Source organism: Crocodylus siamensis, chromosome 4 (assembly GCF_052110815.1).
Source record: "Crocodylus siamensis isolate JL-2025a chromosome 4, ASM5211081v1, whole genome shotgun sequence".
In the NCBI taxonomy this organism is placed as follows: Eukaryota; Metazoa; Chordata; order Crocodylia; family Crocodylidae; genus Crocodylus; species Crocodylus siamensis.
The window spans coordinates 160,146,808-160,169,839 of record NC_143398.1 but is presented as its reverse complement, the minus strand read 5'-3'; positions in this window follow the sequence as shown (position 1 = coordinate 160,169,839).

The following is a 23,032-nucleotide window of genomic DNA, read 5'->3' as shown; positions in this document are numbered from 1 at the left end:
ATGGGCTTTTGCACAGCTACCCTGTGCCCCCATCACGATGACATAAATAGGCAGTCACTCAGCGCTGGAGATGCTCCGCAGGGGAAATGTCTAAATTAAATGAAATCGTGAAAACAGACAGAGAGTGCCAGAAAGCAAAACCATCCTAAAGCAGCCCTGTGGTGCCTAGAGAAGGGTCCCACATCCAACCTCCCCCCATCCCCATCCCCTGCTATAGACTCTTAGGTAACCAGCCCATGGAGAGGCTGCTGGAGTAGGGGAGGGGGATAGCCAGGAACTAGGGCTTGCTGTGGATATTATTGCCTGCTAGTTGCATTGGTTGGAAAGCTAGAATGGGAAGAAAGGAGTAGAGGGTCTGCTCCCCTGGGCCTGCATGCTGGAGGGAAAGGAGGGGTGAAATTAGCCCTCCTCCCCAACCAGAACAGCATGGGAATTGTGGTTCTTTAGATGAGAGGCCAAAACAGAGCTGACTATGACTTATTTATATTTGACAAGCACCAGCTGAGATCAGAGCCCTGGTCTGTGAGGGCCCATGCATACACAGAGGCAGCAAGTGCCCCTGTCCTAAGGAGAACAGACAAAGGAAAGGGATCAGAGACAAGGGACGTTGAGAGGCAGAGGGACTGATTGATTTAAAATCAGGTCAGAGAGGGAGTCTATACCAGAGCAAAGATCTGGCTCCCACCCTTACAGGTCTGAGATGAATACGTTAATCAAGAGGCTGGTCTTCCTCTCTACCTCAGTATGAAAGTCAAGCCCATGGCAGTGTAAAGCACTGTCCTCCCTAGCCCCACACCCTTCCTAGAATATTGCCCTGCTCCCTTATGACCAAGCAGCCTGGTAACTCCTTCTCTCCTAGGAAAAGCCAGCTCTGAAATCAAACAAAGAACCTCACAGCTCTGGCAAAGGGCAGGTTCAGCATCTACGACAAAGCTGGGCTAACTTAGCAGCATCAGCCTGCCCAGCCAAGTGGGAGCTCTGAGCTGAACTCCTGACCCCAGCACCTCCACCTCTGGTGCAGCAGGCCCCAGATGTATGCTCGGGGGGGGGGGGGGGGGGGGGGGGGGGGGGGGGGGGGGCACAGCTGCAGGATAACAGATGGGGTAGAGAGAAAGCATTCAGTTCCCCTGGGCCAGAGGGCTGCTGACTGAATAACAGAGGCTTTAGACTGAGAAGGGAGGAAGGTGAAAGCAGAAGGGAAGGGGAAGAAATGAGATTCCAGGCTGGGATGAAGGTAACAGCTTCAACCCAGGCCCTCCAGAAGACGAAGGAAAAACTGCTCCATTCATAGTCATGTGCACACATCCCATATGCCTCATTCTGCCAAAAGTCTCCCTGGAGTCCAGAGAAGAGCTTTGCACACAAACAGGGAACAGAGCTGAAACCAGCCCACCCCTCTCGTCTCCCAGGCAGTGAGTGCTTGCCACAGATAGTTTTCCTCAGAGAAGTCTGCATTCCCGAGCCTCTAGAGAAGCAGCCCTGGTGCTACAGCAGTGATTTCCACCCTGAGGTGCTGCTAGATCCTTTTAAGAGTGCCAGGCAGGGCCACACAATATTAGCACCATTAGGTGTGCCATCACCCACACTGGATTCACAAGATAAACCCAGAGATTTACAATAGGAATCCGCAGTGTCAAAAGCATTCTGACTTCTTGTGAGCTTTTGGACTTCTTTGTAACAAAGAAGGTGCTCTACTATCTTTCTATAGTCAAACGATGAGGGAAAGCTTTGAGCTGGCATTTTCGGAGGGGATCTTGAGTCTAATGAGGGCGGCCTCAAGTCAAAAGAGGTTGAGAGCCAGTGACCACAGGAGTAGCACAATGATCCACTCAGCCAGCCCATTTCTCTCCTTCGGGAATTGCACCACTCAGAGCTTCCCAGCACCAACAGGAAAACCATGAAAGCAGAGCCCACCCCCCACAACCTTTGCCTCCAGATTGTGGCCTCTGGCTTTGTGGCCCAGTTCCCTGACTCAAGGCTATGCCATGTTTTGTGTTTCTTTGGGACCACTTATCAAAGGATCTGGAAGTGCTCAGACTCACATTGGGAGTTTGATATTATCAACCCTGTTTCACCAGCTGGGAAACTGAGGCACAGTGAGTTTAAGCCACTTGTCCCACAGTTGGGGGCAGTGCTGGCTCCAAGAGCCTCTCTCATCCTACCATCTTTCCACAGGCATCTCCTGTGCTTTCCCCCCATTTCTCAACTGCACTGATGGACCACACGCCAACTGTCATTGCCAACCCTTGGCTTTTCACTGGGCATGACAGGGGAAGACAGATCCCAGCACTGGGCAGTGGGCTAAGGCAAACTGGCCCTGGACAGGGCTGCTTCTGCAACACATGGGGTCAGACTCTTCATCACAGCCTGGGTTCCTCAGGCCCTCTCCCTTCACACTTCCCTGGAGATTCAACTCTGTATTTTTCCATGCATGAAGATCCAAAATTACACTTTTTTTTTTTGGCGAGCAAGAGCCTGCTTCATTAACATAAAGCCACCCAGGCAAATAAAAAACCATGAGTGCTGTGACAGCGTTACTCCAAATAACATGGGAAAGGAGAGTTTATTCATCTCCAATTCTGCCCTTGCCAAACATAATGGCAGCCGCAGTAAGAAAGTCAACTGACAGGTGGTTGTTTCACACCCTATTACTGTGTCACTCAGCACAGGCCTAGCCACCGCCCCCACGCTGACAGATGGATGGTATTTCTAGCCTTGGTTACAGCCTGCAGAGACGGCAGGCAGGGAGGGTGGGCTGGTACAGAGCTGCACTATTCGTGCCCTTTCCCAAGGTTAGGAAACAGCTGCCATGCCCCGTCCTTCTCCAGGTTAGACCAGGAGACTGGGATTTACATCTCTAGAAGTAGCATTGTGAGGGGCTGAATAAGAATGCAGCTTCACTGGGCAGGGAGCTCTACACACCCAGCCAGAGACAGATCCTGCTCTGAAGAACTACAGAGCAGGGATATCAAGACATAGCAACACTGCCCTTTGACAGGTAGATTGAAGGGAACCCCTTCAAAAGTGCCTAAAGGATTTAGGCTCTTAAATCACATTGAAAAGTCAGGACTTCAAATCATACAGGGGCTTTAGAACAGCCATGCTCAACCTGTTAGAGTGGTAGTCTGGATGCTTGCCACCTGGTTGTACCGTAGGCCACCACTCCCCTCCAGGAGGTAGGGACAAGAGGGAGAAGACAGGGAGAGAGCTTACCTCTGGTAAACAGTACCTGCCATAGGGGAGGCAGGGGATGGAGGAAGGAGGGCTGCAGAGGGAATCAGCAGCACAACACAGGACAGAGAAGGGAAACACACTGGGCTGAGCTGAGCTGCTTGCCACTGATCCCCAGTGCCATGGGATGGATCTGGCTGGCAGGCCATAGGTTGAGCACCACAACTTTAGAAAAACTGAGTTGCATTCTCCCAAGTGAGTTGCCCAAGGTCACACTGGAAGTCAGTGGGAGAGCCAGTAATCCAACTGATGGCCTAATTTAGTGTTTTAACCACAGTAAAACTGTCCTCCACACCCAGCCTCAGCCTGTTTGTGTCACCTTCGACAAGGCACACCACTTCTCCTCCTTGCCACTCAGACTTGCCTGCCAGCCTTGTGAGGCTGCATGGAACACATGTCTCATAAAGGCCAGGTGATCTTGGGCAGAAATGCAACAGAAGGGGAAAGGTTTAGCACCAAAACCCTGCAACCCGTGCTGGAGACTTTTATGGCTCCAAGCCACCTGTGCTGTCACTTTTCTCCCATCCAAGTCTCCCAGCCAGATGCTGCCACAATGTGTGACATTTACAGCTGCCTCTGGCACAGCCCACTTGAACTCAGTCAGCTGGAGGGAAGGGTAGCACATAAGCCTTGGTATTCTTGTCCCTGTGTATTTGATCCCATGTTGGCTCAAAACGTGCCATCGACAAAAATCCCATAACCTGACATCTGCCACCAGAAAGTATCCTGCTGGAAGCCCTTCCCACCCCTCTATCCTTCAGTGAATAGGCCATTCAATGAAAGCAGTCACGACTGTGGGATACTCAGGGGGTATACAGTGCACATTCTGGGGAAGGTAGCAGCAGTGCAAGGTCAGAAACTAAACGTAGCTGGTCTGTCACTCCCATACTCCTCCCATGGGTGCAACAGGGTGGGGAAACAGGCAGCTTGAGCTGGAAAGAAGCAGCAAAACTGAATAGTGGGTTAGGTCATAGGCCTGTGGGTCAGTCTAATGTGACAGGGGGATGACCATTCTACAACCTGTCCTGGTTTCTGCCACCTGCTTAGGCATTTCATGAAGTGGGTAGAGAGAACCACAGCAGACAGAGAGACCCCAGGGCAAGCTTAGTTCCAACAAGGCCCAAATGCCTCTGGCCTGGTTGGCCTGATGGGAAACATCCTTCATAGATGCCAAATGCCCTGTCAGTAGCCAGGACAGAGTTGTTTCCTGCAGTGCTTATACAGCCTTGCTGCAAATCACTTGGGTGATGGGGCTTCCACCACTTCAACAAGAGAGGAGCAAAAGGGGCTAGGAGCTGGATGAGACCCTGGATGCTACAAGACAAATCCACCCCCAATGCCTCAGCCTACAGAAGGGAAGAAAAGACTCAGAAGGGGAAGCAGACAGACTCTGGACCTGAGCTGACAAGAGTAACTACAAGGCACCAGCCTATAAATCTAGCCAGCCCACTAAAATGTGGAGGCTTTAAACAGGATGTAATTGAAATATATAAACTCTGGGGTGGCAGAGATCCGGCAACACCAGCCAAGGGACTGTCTGCAAGCTCAGCCAGATAAGAGAGCATGGAGGGCATCTATAGCAAGGGACAAGCTACACCACTGGCTCCCACCACTGGCAGCTCCCCGCCAGTTCTGCAGCTTCTTTCCCATCACACCAGCCATCCTAGCCCCCACAAGGGTCTCCTCCTTCCCTGAATCCTCCTGCCACTATCCTATATATATAGGAATGTCCTCCCTTCCATCCTATATAAGAATGTCCTCCCCTCCACTGCCCTGGCCACACCAGACTGTGTAGGTCCCCAATACAGATAGCCACAGTGCTGCCTTGATGGAGCATAGGAGACATCACATCAAACCTGGTGCCCAATTAACCACTGAAGCTCTAAGCTGGAGCACTGAGCTAAGAGGACCCAGAATACATTCACAGTGACCTCTCCTCCCTGCCCAGGCTTCCCTGTCAAACCAGAATCAATCCCTGTCAACCTCAGCCCCAGAGGGAAGCAGTGGGAAGGGTTATATGCCATGGTCTGACTGTGCATCCTATTCAACTGGCTTAGGACACATCTACCCTGCAATTGCATCACTCTGGCTGCAGTAGCATGCAGCTCAATGTGAGCTGACTGCCCAGATACCTCCCCAGCTCATCAGGTTTTTCAGCCCCTATTGAGCATCTTGTTGCAGAGGCTACATTGCTTCAGTCCCCACACAAGCTAGTTTTAAGGCAGTTGGGCCATCTCTACACAACATGGCCAGGATTACAGCACAAATGTATGAGAATTACAGAAAACATAGAGAGCCAGGGGCTTTATAGCTGCCTGATATGCAGCCAAGAGAGGCCAGGGACAGGGCACAGGGCCTTCTTGCTGGAAGCCTACAAGGGGTTTGCTGCTCTCTATGTGTCCTCTCCCAAAAGACCGAAGCCTGGCAAGAAGCAGTAGAGGAGGCTATGTAAAAAGTCCCCTCGGGGAAGAACTCATCCCAACACAGCTGCTGTGAGGGAATGCAGGGTGCCACTGTCGACCTGGACCTGCCAAGGGATCAGCCCCTGGCACAGAGTGCAGCAACAGGGCACAGGACAAGTGTCCTCATTTGGGTCATAACTGCTGTAGCCATCCTCAGAGACTCTTATGACCTCTGAGGACAGCAAGGATGTAGAAATACCCTTGCTGTGATCATTTTTACCCCAGACCTGGTTCCTGCTGGGATGAACAAAGCCAGCTCTGCACATGTCATAGCAAATATTCCCTACGGGATCTCCTAGCTACTTTGCATCTGCAACACAAGGGTAAATTCCACACACAGCCTTCCCAAAGAGGCAGGACTCTGTGCCCAGATGCTCCTAAATCTGGATTATAAACTGAATAACAGGCTAACAAAGGCACTCCAGTGATTGGGGCACTAATCTGGCTCTTGGAAGCCACAGGTGCAGTAACCTGCTCTGCCACAAACCCCTTGTGTGACTCTGGGCATGTCACTTCATCTCTCTCTGTGCCTCAGTTCCCATATGAGAAATGGGGACACCCTCCTAGCTCCCTGGATGGATACTTTCCAGATGGCAAGATGCTTGGTTTCCAGGCCAGTAAGAGAGATACAAGTACCCATGGCAGACACAACAAAACAGGGCTTTCCAAAGTGTGGTCCAATGCACCTACCACCCAGGACTTTCACTTGGAAATGACCCTTCAGTGATTAAATTTTAAGACCCCCTGGATTTGGGGATTTCCTGATGCTTTGGATTCATTCTTATGGCTGTCACCAGGCTCCTCCAGTGACCTCAGGAATAAACCTGTAAGGAGGAACCCGAATGAAAGGAACTCATCCCAGCTCCTCCATCCCACTAGCTTCCATGGTACAATTTTACCAGCTTTGCAATAGCAGGGGCTGAGCACGGGAAAGGACAGTACAGTGTTATTGTGAATACTGCAGAAAATTGAGCTCCTTTATATCAGAGCTGTCAAAGATATGGCCCACTGGCCGGATCCAGCCCAGAGAACCCTATCCTCTGGTCCGTGGTTCTGCCTGTAGATCTCAGACCAGCCCCACATGCGGCACATGGCATGCAGAGTCGATCTGATGCACGCTGCATATAGTGCATGGGGCCAGTCCAGGGCCCACACTGCACGAAGCACATGGGTTTGATCCAGGGTGCATGCTGCACACAGAGCCAGTCCAGGATGCATGCTGCAGGCAGCCCTAACTCCAGCCCAGCCCTGCATGCTGGATCCAGCGTGTAGGGCCAGTCTGTGGGCATAACCCAGACCACGGAACAGCCCTGTGCCCCACATCCAGCTTGTGGGGCTAGATGGGTTTGATACTCCTGCATTAGACGGTATTAACAGACCTGCTCTTGCACAAAAGTGCCAGAGGAGATCTGAGCAACCCAGTGGTCAGGACTTCTGGTCTATATCTTCTTTACAAGTCCAATGCCTTGGGTGGCATTAGGTCCAGAACTGACTCAAGAGTGGAAGCACATTTGGATGGTTAGGGGGCTAGCCAATTCCATGCTCTGCTACACACTTCCTACATTACCTTTGTTTTGTTTTTTTTACTAACAATTTGTTTCAAGGGCCAAATCAGTTCTGAATTGAGTTCCAAATTTCAACTGAGCAGACCTCAATCATTCAAGTCTGTGTGGCACTACCATCAGCACTTCTTGAGCCTGGAGCTTCAGATACTCCCAAATCCATGGCAGGCATCATGTGTGTAACCTCCAAGCCCAAAGGCCTTGGAGTTCAGAATCCCCCTACTCTTTGGTCAAAAGGCCAAAGGAGCAAGCTAGGGGGCAAGCCCAAAAGCAATCCCCCATCACCATAAATTGTGTAGCTGAGATCCTTGCATTTGGAGGCACTTGCAGACTCAAAGGGGTCAACCTGTCTGCAGTGCAAGGGACAGGCCTTCACCCTCTAACTATACTTCAATCTATTCAAGGCCAAGAAGATTTCATCGCCCCTGCATGACCTTGAATGAGTCCCTCAACCTTTCTGGACTTCAGTTACCCATTTGTGCTCTCTGCCTCACGCAGCTGCTCTAAGAATAACTACTTGGACAACTGAGGGGCTTGTCCACTGGGGTAGTGGTAAGTACTTTCCACAGCAAATGCCACCAAAGTCATAAGTCTTCCCAGGAAGTGAGACTCTCTCCCAAGATGTCTTGTGGCAGCTTAAGTGCAGAGGCAGAGGGGGATGCCTGTAGGGAGAAGTGGGGAGAAGAGACTACTCCAGGAGCATCCTGTCCTCGCTTTGCTGCAACATACCCCTGCAATTTGGGGACAAGGTGCAGATGCTGGGTTAGCTGTACGGGAAGCTCATTAGCAGCCTCTCCCTTTGCTGCCCTCCCTATGTAATCAGAACATTTCTGCATAGGGGAAAAAAAGAAACAAGTGTTTTTCTTCTTCCTTTCCCTTCCTCCCCGCCCCCACCGATCAGCTCCACCAGGCCTTCTGTTTGAAATGGAATAAAAAAAAAAACCTCTCCTTCATTTGCATGTGTTTTGAAAGCAGAATTTGTGCAGCAGTGGGGGTAAAAAAAAAAAACGAAGGGAAAAAAATAAAATAAAAACAGCTGACAGCAAAATTTTATTATCCCTGTGCGGTGGCAGAGAAGCAAATTAGTAATTTTTTAACAAGCATTTAAGTGCCTCTGCTGAGTGCTTCACAGAGCCCCGCTGCACCTGCAGCCCAGGCCGAGCCCAGAGGCAAAGAGGAGGAGATGGGTGACTGTAATAAAGGACTTTGGTTGAAGAGCAAGCCCCATGCATGAGCAAAGCAAGCACCCTACTTCACTCCATCCCCACCTCCCAAATGAAGGGACTGCCAGTGGATCAGCTGGGACTGTCCCGTAGCAGGGTTGTCACGGGCTCCACGCCAGGATGAGCTGCCATGCAATACAACAGGGCACCTGCCACGCTGGATTTGGGTGGCTCTGAACTATGTAGACGAGCTCCCCAAACTCAGCCAGACAGAACAAGCCAAGCACTGAACACAGGCAGGTGCCCTCACAGGCTGGCAATGTTTAAGCCTCAGTCTTTCCCTTACTGAGAGCTCTTCCCACTTAAAACCATGGGAAGGGGAGGTGTGGGGTGGGGGTGGAGGCCTGGCTCTAGCCAACTGCCCCAGTGCAGGAGGAGATACCAGGTTGGCTGATGGGTGGGAGGTGTTGAGAATGCCCATATGCTCCTGTAGCACTGGGGGGAGCTGCCAATGCTGGAAGGCAGGGGTGTCAAACATCCCACCTCCATGGCTGTGGAGCTCCAAAGGCGATGATGGCATTAATCCATGCAGCTGCCAGACCTGCTGTTTCAGCGCAGCTCTGGAACCCAGGGAGTTAACACCACTTGCCTCTCCTCTTAACCACTCCCAGAACTGGGGTTCTTAGTGATTAAAAACTGGCAAGCAGGGGAAAAGGGGGAGGAGTAGCATTAACTCCCTGGGTTAAGGAGCTGTGCTGAAACAGTGGTTACGGCAGCCCCAAGGATTAACGCCGTCTCCACCACTTGCAGGTTATCTTGTCTGTAGGAAGCCCCATGGTCCAGATTTGGCCCACAGAACTGCATGAGTTTGATATCCCTGCTGGATAAAGGAAGGAATGAATTCTACCCCACCCTCACCCTACCCACAGAGGAGCACATGCTATAGTTGTCTGCAGCCTCAGAGATAGGCTTAAGGCCCCATCCCCTCTCCAGACCCAAAGGAGTCAGCCCTCGAAAGAGGCTAACACTGAGGCTCCACACCACTCTCCCACAGGCCAGTGACTTGGAGAAGAAAAAAGAGACTGTAGCATGTCCTCCATTTCCCGGGCAAGGTACCCAGCCCTAAGGAAACTTTTCAACCACGCAGCTCAGCAAACCTGCCATTTTGCAACAAGTCACCGTGTCATGTGCAAATGAGTGTGCATTTGTGTGGGTGTGCGCATGCACATCTTCCTAGCATAGCTGGATCCAAGCCCTGTTCAGGGACTGTGGTCCACCTTGATTCTTGGGCCTCAAACACATTATGGCCCAGAGCCCTCTGAAGGGCTCTAGCAGGACCCACACAACAGCTGCTGCCTCCACCTGGTCTTTTGCTAAGGTTAAAAATTCCTCATCCTCATTACAGCTCCAGGGGCGGGAGCCCAGGACCTAGCTTCTGGGCACTGCAATGGTAGTTTGTAACCAGGTACAATGCAGCAAGAGGAAAGGAGAAAGAAACAGCCCCACGTGACAGGCACTAACTATGTTAACTTAACATGATCATACACCAAGCCACAGAGCAGGCCTTAGGGGTGGGCAACCACTCAGGGCACTGTGTCAGGGGGGCACCAAACACACAAACAAATGCACAAACATGTGTGAGCAGCCCACGCTCACAGCAGCACTCTCCCCCTGCCCTGTCCCACCCTGGCCGATTCCCCAATCTAGGCAGGAGAAGAGGTGCCCAACCCAGCCCAGCCCACTCCCTGCCTCCAGCTGCTGTTCAGGAAGAGCTGGGATGGACACATGCAGGTGGGGGTGGCACCTGCTCCAGTCCACCCACCTTGCTCCCACACAGCAGCAGTGCCTACCTGGTGCACCATGTCACTGCCTCCCCACCAGAATCTGTCCCACACCCCTGCCCATCTGCCTTTGCCTGAAGCAGCACTGCTGACTGAGGGGGGAAGGAAGACAGGACAAAATACAAGTTCACCCAGGGTGCCATTTGCCCTAAAGCCAGCTCTGTCAGGCCATGACAGGCATCATGGAAGAACCTGAACCTAACAGAATGGATGGTCCCAGCCCATGGTGCTGTAGGGACAGATGGACCTTCGAGAGATCAGGAGCCGTGAGGCTGTCCAGTAGGTTTGCAAGACCGATCTAACCCCAGATCCACCCCCCAACCAAGAGATTTCAAACTGCAGTTCCCCTCACCCAAGACGGGTTTAATAACAATGAATTAAAACAGTAGTATTTATTATGGCAGCCAGCATAGCTTTCCGGCTGACATGCAAATAGAGCAAACTATGAGCTGCAGGTCAGCTCAGCTGGCTGACTTGAGAATCCTCCACGTGTCTATGGAACCAATCCTTCCCAGTTTCAGCTCTCCACCCTGTGCTTCCCCTCTTCCCAGCCTACCCCAAATTATAATGAAACACCAAGGGAAAAAAAGGAGCTTCTCAGCCTATAATGAGAACAGAAAAACGTACCCTGCCTGGCTGCCAGTTCAATGCCACCCAGACCCCTGGGGGCTCTTAGATCTTTGTATAAGCCCAGTCCCAAGCATTTGGGCTCCAAGTCCTTGTCATACTGCTTTGACAAAAATCCAACATCTCAGTGGCATCTGATTCAAGGCCTCCTCCTACAGGGTCCAGCAGAGGAAGAGGTCTTAAAAACCAAGGAAGTGATCAGCCTTCTTAGACAACCAGTACCGTCAGAGGGCATGGGCCAAACCAGTGACACCTGAGGCTGCTGCAGAGGCCACCTTCCTGTCACCGAGAGATGACAATGAAATCACAGGGTTTTAGTCCCCTCCTCTTTGTCCCAGAAGAAGTCAAGGGAGCTATTCCCATCCCCACACTCTCTAGCTGACAATGGGACTCGTGGTTACCAAACAGCACCACAGCCAGCCAAGGGGATTGGCAAATGGGGGCTGAAGAGATAAGGGGACATCAGGAAGCAGAGCCACACAGGTCAGGGCAGCCAAGCTAACAGGGATCTGCACTGTGCAGTAGTGCCAGGGGCTGTGAACAAGCATGTCAGCACAACATTAAAGTCCATGGGCCAAAGGAGGTTTATACAAGCCTCCCCCATGTGCATGTCCACACAGCTCAGAGTGCCCAGCACTGCCAAGTGGCAACTGTCATCATACTAATCCACCATCCTCCCGCCATGGCCACTACCTCCTGCTTGTCATCCATGCCACCCAACCTCTGGCCATAACTCCCAGATGCACCCTCACTGCCGCCAGGCCCCAGCCCTGCCTTCAACAATACTTGCATGCACCCACCACCACATCCCAGACACACCCACTGCTTGCTAGCCACCTTTCCACACCATCCCTTTCTCCCAACCTCTTCCTTGCACCTCCCCAGACAGCACCTGCCTCCCAACCCATCCCCCAACACTGACTTGCTTCAGCCCCAACTCCAATCTCCTGCCACTACCTTCCCCCCCAGTCCTGGCCCTGCCTTCGTACTTGTCCCTGCCCCAACATCCCAGATCCACCCCTGTAATCTCCAACTTCCCCCCATGACCACCTGGACACAGCCCACACACACTCCATCCTACCCAACACATGCTCCCTGGCATGCAGCCTCCTTTCATTTTCTTTCCAACACACATACACACTAGGAAATAAAATATTAACAACAGGAAACTCAATGAAGCTCGCCGATGCACACTGCACTCTGGGGACTCCTGTTTCCATCTCCCATCTGCCTTCTCCTCCACACCCTCCTCTCCTCAAACCTGAGAAGGAGCCCTCCTCCCTGGCCATCCAGACTGCCCCCTCCTCCAAGACGCACAGCTGGCTCAGGAACAGAGCAAGCGATGTTTAGAGAAGGATGTCTCTGCGTATCTCCCCACTCCATCCCTGGCTTCAATCAACAGCACAGAGGGTAGTGTGTGTGTGTGAGGAGGGGGGGTGGCACGCGTGCGCAAGGAGGATGTTTCACTTAGGGGGGAAGGTGGGGCAAGCAGCTGTGCTGTCTCTGACAATGACTGCACAGAACAGATCAATGTGTGGCAAAGAAAAGAATCAATTTCTATAATTAATCCTGGGTTGCTGGGGTTTTTGTCACCTCCCCCTGTCCCAGAAGCAGCCAAAGGAGCTGTTTCCATTCCCACGCTCGCTGGTTTACAATGGGCCTTTGCTAGAGCGGATCCCTGCCAATGCCTGGTACCATGGCTAGCTCCAGAGAGCTGAGGCTGAATTCATCTGACATCCAATCCTAACAAGGTACCTTGAGTAGTCACTGTGCACTACGCAGCATCCCTCGAACTCTGGCTCCTTGAGATGGGATAGACTTGCTGTCAAGTAGTGACTGGGGGAAGGGCAAGCCAGGAGAAGGAGTGACCTGCCAGGGCTGGGCCTTTGTTAGGAGAACTATATTATGTAGGCCCAAGTCACAGCAGCAATGCTGACCTGCTCGGCTTTAGTAAACATCTGCCAAAGACCATTATGTCCCACCCCAACTGAGCTCAGCACCAGTTCGGGGGCATGGGTGGTGGTGGATCATTTACTGAAAGGTGATGCTGAAAGACACTAGGGTGAAGCAGTGTCAGAGAGCACCTGGGACTGATTCAACAGACTTGAGCTCCCTGGAAGAGGGGAAGCATCCCTCACCCCTAGCTGGGCCATGAATAAAATCCCCTTTGCCCATTGCCACTACCCATTTGGTCACTCTGCCTGGGCCTAGGGACACCAGGTCCCCTCTCCTGCCCCAAGGAGGCCTGCAGTCATCATGCTCTTCCTCAGGAAATCAAAGGGCTCTGACAAAGCATGCAGGGAGCCATTTCCAAAGAAGCAGGGGTGCCCGGAGCCCAGGCAGCAGCATAGGGGCAACATTCATCACTAAGGGTGTTGAGCCCTGGAGCTGAAACAAGTGTGGGGCTGGGTGGCCTCAGTGAGGGGAGCATCACATCTGTGGCTACTTTGGGAGGGGGGACTCCAGGGCCCTTCTTTCTAGGGCACACAGGGCCTGGACAGAGCTGTGTCAGGAAAGCAGAGGCACACTAGGGTGACACGAGAGCATCTCCCATCTCTCTGCCTGGGCAATGCACCTGTCAGAATGAGGCTGGCAGGAAAGAGCAGCACCAGATGAGGCAGAGGTGACTGATGTCAAAAGTCTTGAACAGCACAGCAGCAACCTCAGGGGCAGGGAAGAGCTGGGGCAATAAGCTACTGGGTTTGCTTATGCCCTGAAGAGTGGTCTCCCTTGGCAGGGGGGCCCAGAAGCTGTGGTGCCAGCAGCAATATAACCTCCCCCTTCACCACCTGAACTCAGGCAGTCACAGCTCCCAGTGAACCTCATTCCTGCCCTGTACCCTGCTCTGCTTCAGGCTATGGCAGCCTGTTTTGCTGGGGGAGGGGAGCAGCTCCTTCTCACACTCCCTCCTGAGGGCCCCTTGTGGGCAGAGCAAGCCATGTGCATGCCAAGGGTGAAGCACCCCTTAAAGGAACTTCCACCCAGTTGGAGCACAACCCCCAGCCCCAGGGAGAGCCCGGGGGGTGGGGGGCGGGTAGGGCAGAGAGAAACAGCCCTGCAGCCCCTACTCTGTCTCATCACAGCAAGGAGCAAAAGTACAGGGAACAAAAGACTGAAAGCACTGCTGAGTTAGGACACTGGGCAAAGAGATGCGACAGGGCGTGAAACCCAGCAGGGAACAGAGAAGGGAGTCCTTGAACCTCAGCCCTACCCCCTTAAAATCCCTCATGCCCTCTCCCCTATCAACAGCCAAAAACAACAGTCTGGTCCTATCTCACACCTGACCAGCCTGCTGGAGCCTGACTCTTGGATAGTGCCAGTACAGTGACACAAGGGCAACCTGCTGGTAACATCTGCACGTGCAGAAATGCACACACATAAGCACACCTTAAGTGGACACACACACACACACACACACAGATGGAGAACACACCTGCCTTGCCACAGCCCTGCCTCACACACCCAGCCGAACTCCAGGAAAAGCATGCCGCCTCCTACCCTGCACACACACGAGGAACAAAGCCGATGCAAGGTGCATCAAGGAAAGGGGCAAGCAACCAGAGTTATTTTAAGTTTCTCTTCCCCACCTCCCTCCTGCTTCCAGCCCCAGCTGGTGATGTGCCAGATTTTCCCTCCTCCTTCAATGATGCTTAAAATAACTCACCCAGGCGACCTACAACCCCAACACTTGCTCTGCACATTGTGCCTGACCACCCCCCACCTTGGAAAAAGACAAGGGAGCAGGTATTAGCCATTCAGCCCATCTCCTTCCCTCTCTCTCCTGCACCCATCTGTCTCCGTTATTCACCAAAGCAGCTGGCATCAGCACCAGCCCCGTAAAAGAAAGAGAAAGGATCGGTCAGAAGCCAGCAGCCACCAAACCGGCAAACAACACAGCGCATAAAACCACGTTGCTATAAAAAAAGAAAACGTTGTCCCCCCACCACCAACAACCCAATTGTCTTCCCCCACACCTGCCTCCCGATCCCACTCCCCACACCTTGTTTCAGCAGCATTTCTAGGACAGCCAGCTCTATAGATACTTTATCCCCTTGGAGCTAGGCAGCCCTGACAACAAAACAATACTGGCAACCAGCAGTGGCCACAAGCTCCAGATTAACATCCCCTGCTGCCTGCATCTGACAGCCAGCATCCCCCCGCAGCCAGCCCTCCTGCCTGGGACCATTACCACCAGGTAGGGTGGAGAGGGGAAAGGAAGGATTCCTGCTTTGTAGCTGTTTGGGAGGGGGAAGGGGTTTGTTCCCCCTTCACCTGCCCAAACACATCCCCTGTTGAACAAAATCCCCCCAGCCCCCATTCAGATTCAAAGCAAGCAACTCCGGCATCAGCATCTCACGGCAGCACCAATTCCTTAGCATCATCATACTGTACCAGCAGTTGGAGGGAGGAGAAAAAAAAACACACAAATAAAAAAAAATACCTGCTACTTAAGAATGGATGCACATAGTGAGAGTGACATGCCTTGAGAGGGTGTATTTCCCATTATTGCCCTGGCTTTCTCTCTCTCTCTCCTTTCTTTCTTTCTTTCTTTCTTTCCTTTCTTTCTCCAAGTGGCTCAGGCCCAGCCAACCATCGGAGATCGGAGGCAGGAGTGCGAGAGAGCAAGCGTGTCTGAGTGTGAGAGCGCGCTGGTGAGCTTGTGTGTGTGTCTGTGTGTGTGCGTGCCTGTGTGTGTCTGTGTCTGTGTGTGTGCTGTGTGCGCGCGCGACTTGGTGATGTACAAAGGAACAAATGGGAAAAACACATTAGCTCATGATAGATTAATGTGCTGGGAGATCTCTCCCTCACTCACTCGCTCTTAAAGGCCCCTACATTTTATTCGGTGATAGGTGTCTAGTCTAAATGCCAGGAGGATATTATGATAATAAGGGCAGTGTGTAATTACTGCCATGAACCGCTGGCTCTGGTGGAGGCAGTAGGACCCAGGTAGCAGCAACATGTCTCGTATCTATCGGTAAAGATCCAGCTGCCTGTCTACCCTCATGGACCACCGCTGTTCTCCGTTAATGAGGTTCAGATTGGTCCACATACAAGGCAGTATAAAGTCTCACTGACATGCATGTGCTACTTGTGTAGGATTCACATACATGTTGGGTGCAGCACATGGCTGGGGGAGGGGAATGGGCAGCCCTCCTCCCCCCCACCACCCAGCATGGAAATGGGTATTGATTTCCCTGTAAAGGGAGGTCAGGGATGGTACCAGCACAAGGGGAGGAGGGGGGCAGAGGCCACAGGCAGCAGAATTCCTTTTGTTGCCCAGGCTGGGGGACGAAGGTGTGTGTGTGTGGGGGGGGGGGGGGGGCAATCCTTTGGGTCAGCGTTTCTCAGCCCATGGGTTACAACCCAAAAGTGGGCTGCAAGTATATATGAAAGGGTTGTGAACAAACTTTAAAAATAGATCAACAAACTTAAAAAATGGATTTTCCTTTAAAGGAGAAAACCATGGGAAACTGCGGCTTTTCCCTTGAAGGCTGGCAAAGTCCCAGCTTGCAAGGGGCTGCCTGGGGCCCCCCTACCCACACACCCACTCCCTGCCCAACAGCGGGGCTGGGTCCTGGGAGCAGGAGGCAGCGGGTCAGGAGTGAGGGGCATGGGGTTGGGGCTGGCCATCGATGTTTACAAGTGGGTCTTGGTATAAAAAAAAGGTTAAGAACCCCTGCTTTAGGTCTCTGAGATGTCAAATGACAAGCAAGTCAACTGCAAACTTCTTGTATGAGCATTGGCAAATACCCCCTTGGTGGGAGATGGGCAATGACCTCGATGGCACTCGTTCTGAAAATGACACCAGCCCTGGAAGCTCCAACCAAGGTTCAGACCACCTTATGGTAGGCACCACGCAGGAGCTCAGTGAGATGCAGCTCCAACCCCCAAAATCTTATGGTTTAAAAAGATGAGAGGCTACAGTGCAGGAGGGGATGTGGTGGAGGGACTGGTCCCTGGTCATACTGCAGAGCTGGGAATCAAATTCTGGTCTCCCAAGTCTCTGTTCTGTACCTTTCCCAGGGCACCTCACTGTCTCTCCAAGAGGAGACAAAAGAAAGGCTACTCAGAGTGAGGCTTCTAAACAGGAACAGGGGAAAATAATAAGCCACTTCATGTTTTATCCCTCTGAACTGGGTAGAAAGTCCTCTAGGCTCATGAGGGGCTGGAGAAGCCAAGGTTCTCTCCTCTGCCTTTAGTCTCTGGTCCCACATCATTCCCTGAGCTATTCCAGGGGGGCTAGGAGCTCCCCTCCAGCCCCTGCTCCCACTGGATGGGGCTGGGAGACTAGGAGCTAGGAGATTTGCTGCAGCCAGTACTTGCCACAAGGGACAGCAAGGGGCGGGGGGGAGGAGGAGAGGTTTGACAAGAGACACCCACATCCTTACCTGCTAAAAAGAAGCCACCTTCCTCCATGCCAGCCTGTGCCCTGGCTCTGTACCACCTCGTGTTCCTACCCAAGAGCAGCCCCCGTACTCCCTGGTTACAGTATCCTTCCCACAACAGTGATGTATTAGCAGTCCACTCAGGAGAGCTGGTACCCAGAGGGCAGAAGCAGAGAGTGAAATCTCTGGCTCCGTTAGGAGCACATCCATGGGACAAAAGCCTTTTCCAGCTCCAGTGAAGTGCATCTTGATTGAGCAGATGTGTGACTACTAACAGTGGAATGCCCCTTGCACAGTGTTCTCGGCCTTTGCTGTTGGTAGAGACAGTGATGGGGGTCAGCCCCAGAAAGGGCATACAAAATGTGGGCATTAGCATCCCTTATCTTAATGGGGTGACAGGCTTTATTGCTTCATATGCTCTTTTCCTACTCAGGCACATAAACCAGCAGGCTGCCCCTCTCCCTTCCCCCTCAGTCTAATGAATATACAATTACTCCAGGTGCCCAGGTTACAGGCTCTACAAGGAAGCAAGAGGAGCAGAGCCACAGCTCTGTGGTGGGGGACTAGAGGAATGAGAAAGAGAAATGATAAAATGGAAGAGGAAAGAATGGGAAGGAGAGAGAGAATGGGGTAGGAAAAGACCCAAGTAACTGTCAAATCTGTAGGCTGCTCTCTAGTTTATGATAGGTGACATTTAATAATATTGGGCAATGTTCCCGGGCCTGTGTTATACAGGAGGACACACTGGTTGATCTAATAGTCCCTTATGTCCTTAATATCTATCACTTAATAGTCCAAACAAGCCCCTGACCCCACCTCCAAATACAATGCAGAAAAGTCTGAACTCCCCAACCTGAGATGCTGCCTGAGGGGAGAGTGGGGCACATTTAGGGTGTCTTTATACTGAGCCCAGAGCAAAGCTGCTAAGAGCTGATGCCTCTTGCTGAAAACACTTAATCCTGCCCATGAAGCCCTGTCCAAGTGTCCAGGACAGAGGAGGCAGCAGACAGGGGGCAGTGGTACCTAAGTTGCACATTGAGCTGTACTTTGTGCCAGGGCTGAAGTCCAAATGGACAGAGTCCCCTTTGAATCTTGACTGTTTACAGGCATCATCTTGTACTCCAGTCCCACAAAAACTGATACAATAACAGAGAGGCTCTCATGAGGACTGTGGCAGAACACATGATTAGAAGGGACCTCCTGGTCAGTGGGTCCAGTCTCCTATCACAGGCAACCACATCATACAATCCCCTCCATGAACTTATCCACCTTACAAGCGTCTGGGTTTCTTGCTTCCATTGGGAGGCTGCTCCAGAGCCTAATCACTAAGTTTGGCACCTTGTCTGCAGCTCAAATTTCTTCTTGGCCAGTATGTCCCCTCATGCTCTTATGCTGCTATTGCCTCTTAGCTTACACTTCAGAGGTTGGCATTCTATGGACCATGGCTTAGATCCAGCCTGCAGAGCCGCCAGATCTGGCCCACAGAGCAGGGGAGCTTCAGCGAGGCCACAGGGTGAGGCAGTGGCAGTGCCAATGACCAGGTTTAAGTGCCAACCAGCCTTAGCTCCGAGCTGGATCATTCCAGCCCACCATTAGAAAACATTGCTGGGTGCTGGTTTACCCTCCCTGGTAATATACAAAGCATTCGTATCTCCCCCCTCAACCTGTAGTTTGCTGGGCTAAATAAGCCAAGGTCCCCTGGTCTCCTTTTATGAGATGGGCCCTTTTCTGCCTCTGCTCCAGCTTCATTTCATCTCTCCTGGGCATGGGCCACCAGAACTGCATGCAGTGTTCCCAATGAGGGCTTGCTGGGGCTTTGTATAACAGCACCAATACTTCCCAAAGATTGCATTTACTTCACTACCTCACACTGGTGGCTCATAGACATTCTGTAATCAACTAGCACCAGGTTGCCAAATGTATGGCCCGTGGGTCATGTACACAGAACCATAGAAAGTGAGGGCTGGAAGGGACCTCAGGAAGCATCTAGTTCAGCTCCCTGCTCAAAGCAGGACCATCCCCAACTAGATAATCCCAGCCAAGGCTTTGCCTACCCAGGTCTTAAAAACCTCCAAGGATGGAGAGTCCACAACCTCTCTGGGTAGCCTGTTCCAGAGTTTAACCAGCTGCTTGTAAGGCCTGCTGGGCTACTGGCAAGTCACCAGAAGTTGGGACCATGGCGAGGGGGAGTTGCCTGTCACAGAATCCAAGGCCTTTGGGTGACTGGCAGCAGGAAGGCAAGCAAGAACTGATACAGTTCTGGGTGCCCTTCAGCCTCTTTGCCTGTCACCACTGCCCCAGATGTGAACCGCCCAGTGCGCCAGGCTGAATCAGGCCTGCAAGGAGCTCCACAGTCCAGAGCTTGCTGGGGGAACCAGGTGAATTTGATACCCCTAAACTATCATATTTAAGTCCTTCTCCACTTCGGCCATTTCTGACTAGTCAGCTTAAAGCACAAAATTGTATTAGTCTTCAAGTGCATGCTCCTGCATTTTATATTTGTGAATTTCAGCTCATTTCTATTACTTCATTCCTCATGACCTATACAGTACCCTGTACAGTATTCACATCTTCTACATCAACAATGCCTCTCAATTTTGAGTCATCAGCAAATTTGTGCCAAGGTCATGAATGAAAATATTAGACAAAAACCAGTCACAGGGCTGATCCTTGAGGAACTCCACTAGTAACCTCCCTCCAACCTGCTACTTCCCCATTATCCCTATCCATCTTACAGTTCCTTAACTAATCCCCATCTATACCAGCTTAAATAAGAGTTTCCCAGATGGCATCATATCAGATGGTTTCTGAAGTCTAAATACATAGGATCTATTGAATTTGCTGTGTCTAGAAAATCAGTTGCAAAGACAGCTATCAAGTTAGTCTGGCATAATCTCCCTTTGGCAAACCCATGTTGCACTTTATCTAACCTTCTCTTTATCCCTTCCCTCTGCCCATGCCTTTAATTATGCTTGTTCTAAATTTATGCAGACTATTAAGGTCAGACCTACAGACCTGTTATTACCTGGATCATCTTTTTCCCTTTCTAAAATACAGCCACCAGATTTGCTACTGTCTAATCATATGGTGTCACCCCTAACTTGATAGACAAAAATATTTGCTCTTGCAATTTCATGTGCCAATGCTTTCAGGATGCTGGGACAGAGATTATCCAGTGCCCATGAATTGAGCGCATTAAGTTCCATGAGTTCTGCTTACATCTTGGCTGCTAGGCAATTTCTGTTTTCATACCCACATTCCCATTACCCAGCCTGCCTTTGCCCTCCTGGTCAAGATTATTATCCATACTGAGAACTGACACAAAGCATTCATTTTGGTTTTGAGCCATAGTGAGAGTGTCCTCTGCCTAACCCATCTTCACTGCACAGCAGCTCCACTTCTTCTTTTCTTGCTCTTTTCTGAAGAGCCTTTGGTTCTTTGTTTTAATATCCTTTGCAAGGTCCAACTCATGATGACTTTTGGCAATTTGTACATTATCCCTACAGTCCCAGACTTCTAGGACGCAGTTTTCTTTGTGCAGCAGTCCTTTTTATTTTCATTCCTTGTTTTCTCTCTGCTTATTCCTTATATCTTCCTCAAAACAGTTATTCCTCCAGCTGGGTCTGGGGCTTCTCCCCACGTGTTTTCTCCTCCTTGCTCAGAAAACAAAATCCTGACAGTTTTAGCACCTTTGACTTTAAAAAATTCTCCTTCCTTATTCAAATTTCTGAGCTAACTAGTTCTCTTTTTTATCAAAGTTTGCCCTTTTGAAGTAGAGAACCACTTAGTGAAAGATTTGGTTTTATTCTTCCATTTAAATTTAAATTGAATTAACTTGGTGACCACTCCATCTATGTTATTTTTACATTACTTGCCAAACCCCAGTCTAAAACAGCATTACCTCCTGTCGGTTCAGTAACTATTTTATGTCAGAGATCACATCCGGCAGCATCTGACCCTTACCTTTATTCACAGTATTTATTCCCCAATCTGTAGGTAAGACATTACAAAAAAGTCTCCCTTAATGACACAGTTCCCAGTAGTATCTGTCTAACGACATAACAAGGATCTCGCTCTCCATATCCAACCCTGACCCGCAAAATCTGTAGCAGACTCCCCAGGGCACTCAGCAAGTGTAGCAACCAGTGAGACTCACCTAGGAAGTGAATTTCTCATCAGAGAGAAATTCACAAACACAGCTAAAAACTGCTCCCTCCTCAGCCATGAGCAGCAATCCTCACCAAGTACTTTGAAAGCTGGGCCACCAAGGAGCAGTTCAGAGCCAATTTTGGGACAGCCAGGATAATATAAAATTGAATGGCTGAGAAGAGTCAGACATCAAGTTACGCGCATTGTGATAACTTGCTCCTCCAGCCGAGATGTTGCTCCTCAGTTCCAACTTGCTGCTCTCCCTGCTATCCCAGGCCTTGGCTACCCATACACAGAGCTCTCCTTGTGCTCCTTACTCAGTTCCAACTCCAGGCCACTCCTCAAGCCACTCCTGAATAAAGATTTCCCACCATGCTAACACTGCTAGTCAGGACAAGGTCCCAAAAAAGCCTCTACTGATGAATAAACTGTCTCCAGTACAGTTCATTTCATCAGTGACTTTAATCAGGGTAAGCTTTTTTTTTTTTTTTTTGTGCATATAAAGTCTTTACAGCCAAAAGCCCCATGGGTAGGGTAACTTTCTGAAGCACTGCAGTCAGCCCATCCGCACCAAGGACCCAAGCATGTCATCTAGTGAACTTTATGAAATACCAACATGTCCTGACAGCCTACACCCCCACAGTTCTCAGCAGTGAAGCTAGTTTCCTTTCAAGTCTGAGTGGGTGAAAGAAACCCACATATCTAAGGAGGCTTGTAACAAAGAAAACCCAGCACTGAGCCCTTGCAGACTCTATCGGACCACAATCAAGGTAAGGCCAACTGAAAGGTCCAAGACTTTGCAGTCATCTAAGAAGATGAAGGAGTCTTGATCATAGCAAAGCAGAGAGAGGCAGTGAAATGCATCTAAATGAATTGAAATGTGGGCTAATCTTCACATCTCTTTTATAACAAGTTACATATTCCCTTCTGAGCTCAAGTCATTTCAGAAACACATTAAGGAGAAATATTTGAAAGCTAAAAAGGTATTCCACAAGTACTTCATCCTCATCAACTGAGAGGCTATGAACCTTTGCTGGTCTCCTTCCAATAACCTTGTATGCAGGGGACCATCAGGCAAGCTTCTGTTTTCAAAAGCCCATTAAACACATGTCTGGAGTAAAGCAAGTGCTATTAAAAGGGCTGGAATGACCCAGTCGCTGAGCCTGTGCCCTGAGGCTACACAGCATGGGCCAGTGACAGTCCATAATAGCATGACACCAGGCCCTTCTTAGTGGGGGCCCTATACTGGAATTAAGAAAAGAGTTCCTGTTCTCTACAATCCAGTCTTTGGCCTCTGTGCAAAGATGGCCAGGCTAACTGTGAACTGTTATGTCTGGGATGCAGTGCTGTCAGCCTCAAATATTCCTCAGTCATGAGTCCACTCCCCAGAATCATGAGGTTTAAAGGAAGTTTTAGAAGAGCTGAATTCTTCTTTTGTTTGCTTTCTGGGTTCTCAGCCAGTAAGAGGTCATATGGACAGGCCTTTTCCTGCAACTATGATAGATAGAAATGTTACTTCAAAAACAAAGAGCCTGAAAGCTAAAATTTGCACATGAATCTGAGATTCCTGGAGCTGGGGATTTTAAGGTTAAATGACAAATATTGGGTGAC